The following is a 9,538-nucleotide window of genomic DNA, read 5'->3' on the forward strand; positions in this document are numbered from 1 at the left end:
AGAGCTAGGCCAGGCGCAATTCACCGAGGTATTTACTTCTTCCTTTGTAACCACAGTGTTCAATAGGCCAACAGAAACATGTTGAATTCGCCCAGGCTGAGGTGTTCCCTTTTGTGTTGCCATGGAGACAACTGGGCTTTGTTATCCCCACCATATCTCAGATCCTTTGTTCATAGAGTCAAACATTTTGGACTTGTTTGAACACCTAACTCCCCAGATTGCTGCCACCAGTGGTCATCTATCAGAACTGCAGGGTATAGGTGGCTGCAAACCAAGATGGAGAGTTGCCTGTTACTATGGCAACACCTCAGGAAAAACCCTATGAAAAAGGCTGAATCCATTAGAGCGCCACAGTAAGGTGAGGCATGCTGTGAATCATTATACAGTACATGCTGTGTACAGACAAAGGCGCCACTTCACTGCTGTTCTCCCTATATTAAAATAGATGATGGCCTCAATTCATCACCTACAACCGCACCATTTATCTTTGTTTCTCCATAGTCTGCATTGCTAAGGACTAATACAGATTTTAATGTATAATGTGAAATATCCATGTTTTAAATGGTGGAAGTTGTTTTGTAAGGGGAAGACTGGTGAATCTAATTGTCTGATGCGTTGAGCATTTAATAAAGTGAAATTCAATTGGCTAGACATTTGTTTGTAACTCAGCGAAGGGGCCAGGGTTTCGGTTTAGAAGCACGGTTTTGACTGCTCCTGCAGTCTTGCTTTGGTACTGCAGTTTAACTGATACCCGGCCCAGAAATACAATTTCCTTAGTTGGCCATATAGAATACCACAGTATGAGTCATAATACCCATAAAACCTAGTGGTCAAACAAGGAACTGGTTCCAATCGTTTTTTCCACCATAACTTTTCCCCCTGGCATGACGTTTTAATAACCGTATAAATCTCTCTTGGACAAGGTGACTTATATCAATATATATTCGCCTGTATTTACCCCCCAAAAATCAAATGCTAATTAACCACTACAAATGCCTTGATGATCTGGACGAGACAGCTGAATCGAGGCAAAGGTAAGAACCTGGATTAACTAGCTAAGGTGTCAGCTAGAGATGACGTGCAGGAGCTTGCAGGGATTTGTAGTTTTGCATGATGTCTACTTTGATGCCAATTAGCATTTTCGAATCAGAGTTAATAGAGCCGAACATATTGATAAAAGTCACCTTGCCCGAGAGAGATTTACATGGTTATCAAAACGTCACGCCAGGGTAAGCCTACACGAAACACAGCCCTTAATTTAAGTGTTTCCAAGATCACCTATGGGAAAAAATGAATGGAGAAATTATTGGAGCCATTTTCCTGTTTTACCACTAGGTTTTATGGGTATTATGACACCTCTACTGTGGGGCTCTATAGAGAAGTCAGATTAGAAAATTCCTGTGTGAAGTTGTGCTGAGTAAACCGGATATAGCCGTTCCAGGAATCGGCGTATGCGAATGTGAGTAGATTACATCGAACACAACCGTCAGACATCTTGGACAAAGTAAATCAGCATAATGTTTGTGAACTGAATGACCAGTTTTTAAATAACACACATTTAAGAACAATATGGTAGCATATATTTGAAAAGGGCAGAATTTGTCCAATTGTAAATGTGTTACTCTTGGAACCAGACATGTTCTTATCAATACATATTGATATCAACTGTCAGATTGCTCATAACAAATGTAATATACAGTAGATAGTATTGAATAATATGTGAAGGACATAAGTATTATTCTGTTTGCATCTAAATAACTACTTTTATTGATCTTGTCAACTGTATTGATATGCATTCTTAATTTTTAAAGTACATGTGATGTGGAACATAAGGGTTTTATACTATAGTCAACTTCCTTTTTATTGAGCGTTCAGAACTAATACCTGATAACTGAAATTGAGAAGGATGTACAGTAAGAATCTGAATGGCCCTTTTTATGAAGTGTAATTTATTTTAGTATGATTCGTGTTGCTTTGTGCTTTATTCCCATGACCTGTGTGAAAATAACTTTGGCTCCTTTGTCACTTAGACTGACTGAAAATTGCTGAAGGGCTTAAACTACTTTCTCATGTGACCCACTAGAACAGTATTTCCCGACACCGGTCATTGAGTACCCCCAACAGTAGGGGAGAGTGGGGTAGGTTGAGTCATTTTTTCTCAGTCAAGGGAAATATACTGCAGCATTCATTCAAACAAAGATATCTACATATTTTTCAGGATGTTGTGTGTCCCTGGAAATAATCAGAATTCATGTAAACAGTTTTGAAAACATAGCTTACCTCGGGTATGGGTTAAGTTGAGCCACAGGACAGGGTAACTTAAGCCACCTACACATTTCTGTACTGAATGAAATATTACCACTACCTTTTTTAAAAACCATGTCTCTATTTCCCAAACACAATGCAACACAATCACATTTGTCTATTAATAATTGTAAGGATATTTTAACAGTCTTAACACGTAACAAACACTTTGCACTTTTCAAAAACACTTAGAGGACAAGCCTGGGAAGAAAACGCTTCAATGTGCTCAACTTACCCCGTAGCCATTGGCTACACTCACCCCAAAGTTTGACCCCAATTGACTTATAGAACAATCAATAAATTCATTTGACTTGGTGAAAATCTGTTTTCTGGACCTAACTTGCTTACCACTTTTTCCATGTGGTTTCTTTCTTCCCAGACTACATGCAATTAGGATCTCTTTCTAAATATTTGGTACATTCTGTGTACGGTTTCCTAGAAACAAGGGTGGCTCAATTTACCCCACTCTACCCTATATCATTTTGTTGTGGGCCTGGACAAGCACACCTGATTTTACTTGTCAACTAAATCATCAAGCTCTTGACAAGTTGAATCATGATCAAATGATGATGTGCTGTTGGGGGCACTGGAGGACCGGAGTTGGGAAACACTGCGCTAGAATCAGCCATGCCAAACAGCAGTCAGTCTCTAGAGACAGGAGCTTGAGCCAATCAAAAGAGTTGTTGCTGAATCCCCTCATACAGTAGAACAGGTGTCATCAACTAGATTTAGCTGTCGGCTGATTTTTTTAATTTCTTGAGCGGATGGTCAGGGGTCCGGAACATAATTGAAAATCATTTGTAGACTGCAAATTGACAGCAAGAAACCCAAACATATATAACATTTCACTAAAACATAATATTTTCAAACATTGCTTACATTTGTATACGATCACATATATTTCTCTATTATACATGGGAATACTTTGGAACAGATTTCCAAAATTAAAATCACTTGGAGCTGATTTTCTGGTGTTTTCACAGTTTTTTTTATGTCTAACAATTAATCTTGTATTTTTTGCTCAGAAAACTAGGGGGGTCAAATAAAATCACACGCGGGCCAAATTTGGCCAGTAGGGGCTCCATTCAATCTGTATCATTGAAGTTCAAATTTAAAGACAAAGTTCCCATGTTAGCTGACATGGCATTCACGGTAAAAGCTGCAGATGTCGGAACAATCGGAAACGTTTACATTTTTATTGTGCAATCTGTAACGCTTCAGCAATACAGATTGAATAGAGCCCTAGGTGTTCTCTGCAGCTCTGGGTCTAATAGATGCATACTTTCAAATAGTTGAGCTGCACTTGATTTGGCTTGCCCAGTACAATGGAACCAATGAAATAGGCCCAAAAGTGCAAAGCCCAAGCTAAATTGAGTACACATCAAATATAGTATTTGACCTAGGTCTGGTGCTATGATGGTTTTGGTTACGTACAAAATGTTGAGAGACTGATGAAAGATGTTGGAACAATGTTTAATGATCTGTCGTTTGTATTCCTCAAACTGAACATTTTTGTAACACGAACTGCTGTAACATATGTTTTGAAATGACTTGTGACCACTGAGAAACAAGAAACTTACTAAATTAGCTAAAACCTATTCAAACTATGTTGCAAATAAACCTTGACTGTTGAACTAATCTGACTTTAGATATTTCCTTGCCTCGTTTCCTTTCCTAAACAACCTGTTGACTGTGATCAATATCAGGTCTGTCACTATATGGATGGTCGAAAGTCAGGAGATGCTTGTCTGTTTGATAGTTGGGAAATGATTATGAGCTTCTCATCAATAATAATCCAGGTGTCAGCAAGTATATTATTATACTAGATTGACAAAGTTGTATATTATTTATTACTAAATAGCTCAATTTAACATAAAGGTGCAGTGTGACATTACACATTGGCCTGTAGATGGCAATATAATGCACCATTTCTCCCAGCCATGTAAAGGGCTCTGGCATTTCAAATTCTAACTCAACAGAAAACAATAAACATTTAAAACATTGAGAAAATACTTATCATACATAAAATCAATCATATTGTAACATGTCATATCAACGTACAGAATTGTAGTGTTCCATAAACCGATTTTGTGAATTGTCCAGTCATTTTGGGGCGGCAGGAAGCCTTGTGGTTAGAGCATTGGGCCAGTAACTGAAAGATTGCTAGATCAAATCCCTGAGCTGACAAGGTAATAATCTGTCGTTCTGCCCCTGAACAAAGCAGTTAAAAAAAAAATATTTCACCTTTATTTAACCAGGTAGGCCAGTTGAGAACTGCGACCTGGCCAAGATAAAGCAAAGCAGTAGTTAACCCACTGTTCCCCAGTAGGCTGTCATTGTAAATAAGAATTTGTTCTTAACTGACTTGCCCAGTTAAATGAAGGTTAAATAAAAACATGTAATTGTATAATATGGGGTTGACGCCATATTGGGCACAAAATCAAATCAAATGTATTTGTCACATGCGCCGAATACAACAGGTAAATAAAACCTTACAAGCCACTAACCAACAATGCAGTTCAAGAAAGAGTTAAGAAAATATTTACTAAATAAGCTATAAAATAAAACGTAGCACAATAAAAATACATAACAATAATGAGCCTATATACAGGGGGTACCGGTACCGAGGCAATATGCGGGGGTATAGTTTAGTTGAGGTGATTTGTACATGTAGGTTGGGGTAAAGTGACTATGCATAGATAATAAACAGCGAGTAGCAGCAGTGTAAAAACAAAGGGGGGTCAATGTAAATAGTCCGGGTGGCCATTTGATTAATTGTTCAGCAGTCTTATAGCTTGGTGGTAGAAGCTGTTAAGGAGCCTTTTGGACCCAGACTTGGCGCTCCGGTACCGCTTGCTGTGCGGTAGCAGAGGGAACAGTCTATGACTTGGGTGACTGGAGTCTGACAATTTTTTGGGCCTTCCTCTGATACCGCCTAGTATATAGATCCTGGATGGCAGGAAGCTTGGCCCCAGTGATGAACTGGGTCGTACACACTACCCTCTGTAGCGCCTTACGGTCGGATGCCGAGCAGTTGCCATATCAAGCGGTGATGCAACCGGTCAGGATGCTATCGAGGGTGTAGCTGTATAACTTTTTGAGGATCTGGGGACCCATGCCAAATATTTTCAATCTCCTGAGGTAGAAAAGCTGTTGTCGTGCCCTCTTCCTGACTGTCTTGGTGTGTTTGGACCATGATAGTTTGTTGGTGATAGGGACACCAAGGAACTTGAAGCTTTCGACCCGCTCCACTGCAGCCCCGTCGATGAGAATGGGGGCCTGTTCGGCCCTCCTTTTCCTGTAGTCCACAATCATCTCCTTAGTCTTGATCACGTTGAGGGAGAGGTTGTTGTCCTGGCACCACACTGCCAGGTCTCTGACTTCCTCCCTATAGTCTGTCTCATCGTTGTCGGTGATCAGGCCTACCACTGTTGTGTCGTCGGCAAACTTAATGATTGTGTTGGAGTCGTAGAATGGTAAATGCAGAAAGGATGTCTGTGATGATGAACACAACAAAATTCTTATCCAAACCCATCAGTAAGTCTGGCTGTGTCCCCATTATTCCACTGTTTGGTTCTCTTTCAATCAGAATATATCAAACAAACAGTTCTGTAAAAGGCATTGTGAATAGGCCATACAGTCACTAGAGATCACTGCCAAAATAAAGGAAACCCCTACATCTTAGTAGGGCGTTGGGGCACCGCAAGCCAGAACAGCTTTAATGCACCTTGGCATAGGTTCTATAAGTGTTTGGAACTCTATTGGAGGGATGATACACCATTCTTCCACATGGAAATCCACCATTTGGTGTTTTGTTGATGGTGGTGGAAAACGCTGTCTCAGGTGCCGATCCGGAATCTCCCATAACTTTTCAATTGGGTTGAGATCTGGTGACTGAGATGGCCATGGCACATGGTTTACATAATTGTCATGCTCATCAAACCATTGCAGCTAAAAAATAGCCTTTCCAGCATTTTTATACATGACCCTAAGGATGATGGGATGTTAATTGTTTAATTTACTCAGGAACCACACCTGTGTGGAAGCACCTTTCAATATACTTTGTATCCCTCATTTACTCAAGTGTTTTCATTATTTTGTCAGTGACCCATATACACAGACTGATGGAAGGCCTTGTTAAAATGTATTTCATTTTTTCAAGGAGCCAATGGGAAGGGTTCAAAACATCTGGATCTCCCATCTGTCACTGTAAATCTTTCTCAGGCCTGCATCCTTTACCCAGTGAAACAAACAGTGTCTCTACCAAGAGATTAACCTCCACAAGGAGTCAATCCTTGTTTTAACCATAGAGATTAACCACTAGTATTATGTAGCTCGTTTTACAGGCCCTGGGGAATATAGTTCAGAACTGGCACTGTTGTAGCATAATCGTATACGGTTCGCTGTGGTACTGTCCACCAGAGGCAGACCCAAGACAAGACTCTCTAGAGATGTTCTTAACACAGTTCTTGTGAGAATGGCCACAAATAGGGTCAGTTTGATTTGATATATGGTGTAAATACCTGTTGGAGCCTTATAAATCAGATAGAGGTAATACAAATACACCGCATTCTTATTGAAATGAATTGACTAAATGTATATTGATTATAATAAAAGTGTGATTCCAATCTGCAATTTGCTTGGTGCTCCACTCATTCAGACACAGGTCAGTGATTAACTCAAACTCTATCAAGTTTGCACACGACAACAGGGGTAGGCCTGATTACCAACAATGATGAGACAGCCTACAGAAAAGATGTTAGTGCCCCCAGGAGCCTGAAGAAATTCATCAGGGTCCATAAGATCCTCACAAACATCTACAGATGCACCATCGAGAGCATTCTGTCGGGCTGCATCACCACCTGGTATGGCAACTGCACCGCCCGCAACCGCATGGCTTTCCAGAGGGTGGTGCGGTCAGCCCAACGCATTACCAGGGGCACACTTCCTGCCCCCCAGGACATCTACAGTACCGGGTGTCATAGGAAGGCCAAGAAGATCACCAAGAACTTCATCCGCCTGAGCCACAGCCTGTTCACCCTGTTACCAACTAGCAGACCAAGAGCCTGAAATACAGCTTCTGGGTCGTTCCATGAAATTAGTTCCTTTTGCATGACATATATAGGGAAGGTAATCAGGGAGGTGATGGAGTCCAGGTGAGTCTGATAACGCAGGTGCGCATAACGATGGTGACAGATGTGCGCCATAACGAGCAGCCTGGTGACCTAGAGGACGGAGAGGGATCACACGGGACAGTATCCCCTCACCGAAGCGCGGCTCCAGCAGGACACTGACCAAAATGACACCTCTGCAGAGGCGTGGGGAACCTGTCAATCTGGTTGAGACGCAGGAGCATGGCGACCTAGAGCGCCGGAGAGAGCATACCTGACGGTACCCCCTCCCTGGCGCATTTGGCTCCAGCCACAAGACGCCAACCCAAGAGACGATCTCGGGGATCAGGAGCGGACTGGTCACCTCTGCTGATGCCGGGTAACCTGTCGCCGTCTGGGACGCGGGAACCTGACGATCTGATGGAGGCAGGGGAGCCGGCTGAGGCATGAAAGCCCGGCGAGCCGGCTGAGGCAGGGAGGCCTGTAGCGGCCCCCGGACCGACGTCATTCCACCTGACACAAAGAAAACACTCCCTGATGCTTCCCTTAGGTGATGCGTTTTTCTGTAACGATGTGCGCTGAGAGTCGGGAAGCAAGTTCAGGGAGTGAGTGTTTTAATAAATAAACGTAACGTAATACAAAACACGAACAATGCACAGAACTAACACAGGAACAGAATCAATAACACCTGGCGCAGGTGCACGTAACGATGGTGACAGGTGTGCGCCATAACGAGCAGCCTGGTGACCTAGAGGCCGGAGAGGGAGCACAATGACACAACCCTGTTACTTTATTCGGCTCTTAATAGACACTTACTATAGTCATTTTTTTATTTCAACTCTTGAGATGGGAAAACCTGTTTTTTATTAAGTTGAACATGTGATCTTTATGACAATGTTAAAATTAGGTGAAATCTATATATTTTTTGCACCAAGTAACACTTCTCAAAAGGCACCGAATGGGTGGAAGGAATGACCCTTCTCTGCCCGGCACCTTATAGGCACTGTCACTAGCCGGCAACCACAGTTACTCTGCCTACATCTTAGAGACTGCTGTCCCAAGTATATAGAGACATTGAATTCTGGTCACATTAACATACTGTTTACCCACTTTATGTGTATATACTGTATTCTATGCATCGCTCATCCTATATAACTACTGCTGTACACAACTTTTCTATTCATATACTCTATACTGTCTATACAAACTATGTATATACAGTACCAGTCAAAAGTTTGGACACACCTACTCATTCAAGGGTTTTTCTTTATTTTTACTGTTTTCAACATTATAGAATAATAGACATCACAACTATGAAATAACACGTGGAATCATGTACTAACCAAAAAAGTGTTAAACAAATCAAAATATATTTTAGATTTTCGATTCTTCAAAGTAGCCACCTTGATGACAGCTAAGCACACTCTTGGAATTCTCTCAACCAGCTTCACCTGGAATGATTTTGCAACAGTCTTGAAGGAGTTTCCACATATGCTGAGCACTTGTTGGCTGCATCCAAAACCGTCTCAATTAGTTGAGGTCGGGTGATTGTGGAGGCCAGGTCATCTGATGCATCACTCTCCTTCTTGGTCAAATAACCCTTACACAGCATGGAGGTGTGTTGGGTCATTGTCCTGTTGTAAAACAGGAAGACCCAGATAGTCCGACGAAGCGCAAAGCAGGTGGGATGGCGTATCGCTGCAGAATGCTGTGGTAGCCATGCTGGTTAAGTGTGCCTTGAATTCTAAATAAATCACCAACAGTGTCACCAGCAAAGCACCATCACACCTCCTCCTCCATGCTTCACGGTGGGAACCACACATGCAGAGATAATACATTCACCTACTCTCAAGTTCAATGAATGATGATTTGATCTCAAATTTGATCTCAAATTTGGACTCATCAGACAAAAGGATAGATTTCCACCGGTCTAATGTCCATTGCATGTGTTTCTTCGCCCAAGCAAGTCTCTTATTCTTATTGGTGTCCTTTAGTAGTGGTTTCTTTGCAGCAAATCGACCATGAAGGCCTGAGTCACGTCTCCTCTGAACAGTTGATATTGAGATGTGTCCGTTACTTGAACTTTGAAGCATTCATTTGGGCTGAAATTTCTGAGGCTGGTA

At 41.7% G+C, this 9,538-nt stretch overlaps 1 protein-coding gene across 2 annotated transcripts in view; it reads left to right on the forward strand.

Moving 5' to 3' along the window:
- mgll (monoglyceride lipase) overlaps nt 1–651 on the forward strand; it is a 19,640-nt gene extending 18,989 nt beyond the window's left edge. For both annotated transcript variants that reach the window (XM_029723457.1, XM_029723456.1), the window contains one exon: nt 1–651. This exon is cut by the window's left edge and continues 521 nt beyond it. The gene's annotated coding sequence lies outside the window, so the exon portion shown is untranslated.
- Nucleotides 652–9,538: the final 8,887 nt, after the last annotated feature.

Source organism: Salmo trutta, chromosome 30 (assembly GCF_901001165.1).
Source record: "Salmo trutta chromosome 30, fSalTru1.1, whole genome shotgun sequence".
In the NCBI taxonomy this organism is placed as follows: Eukaryota; Metazoa; Chordata; class Actinopteri; order Salmoniformes; family Salmonidae; genus Salmo; species Salmo trutta.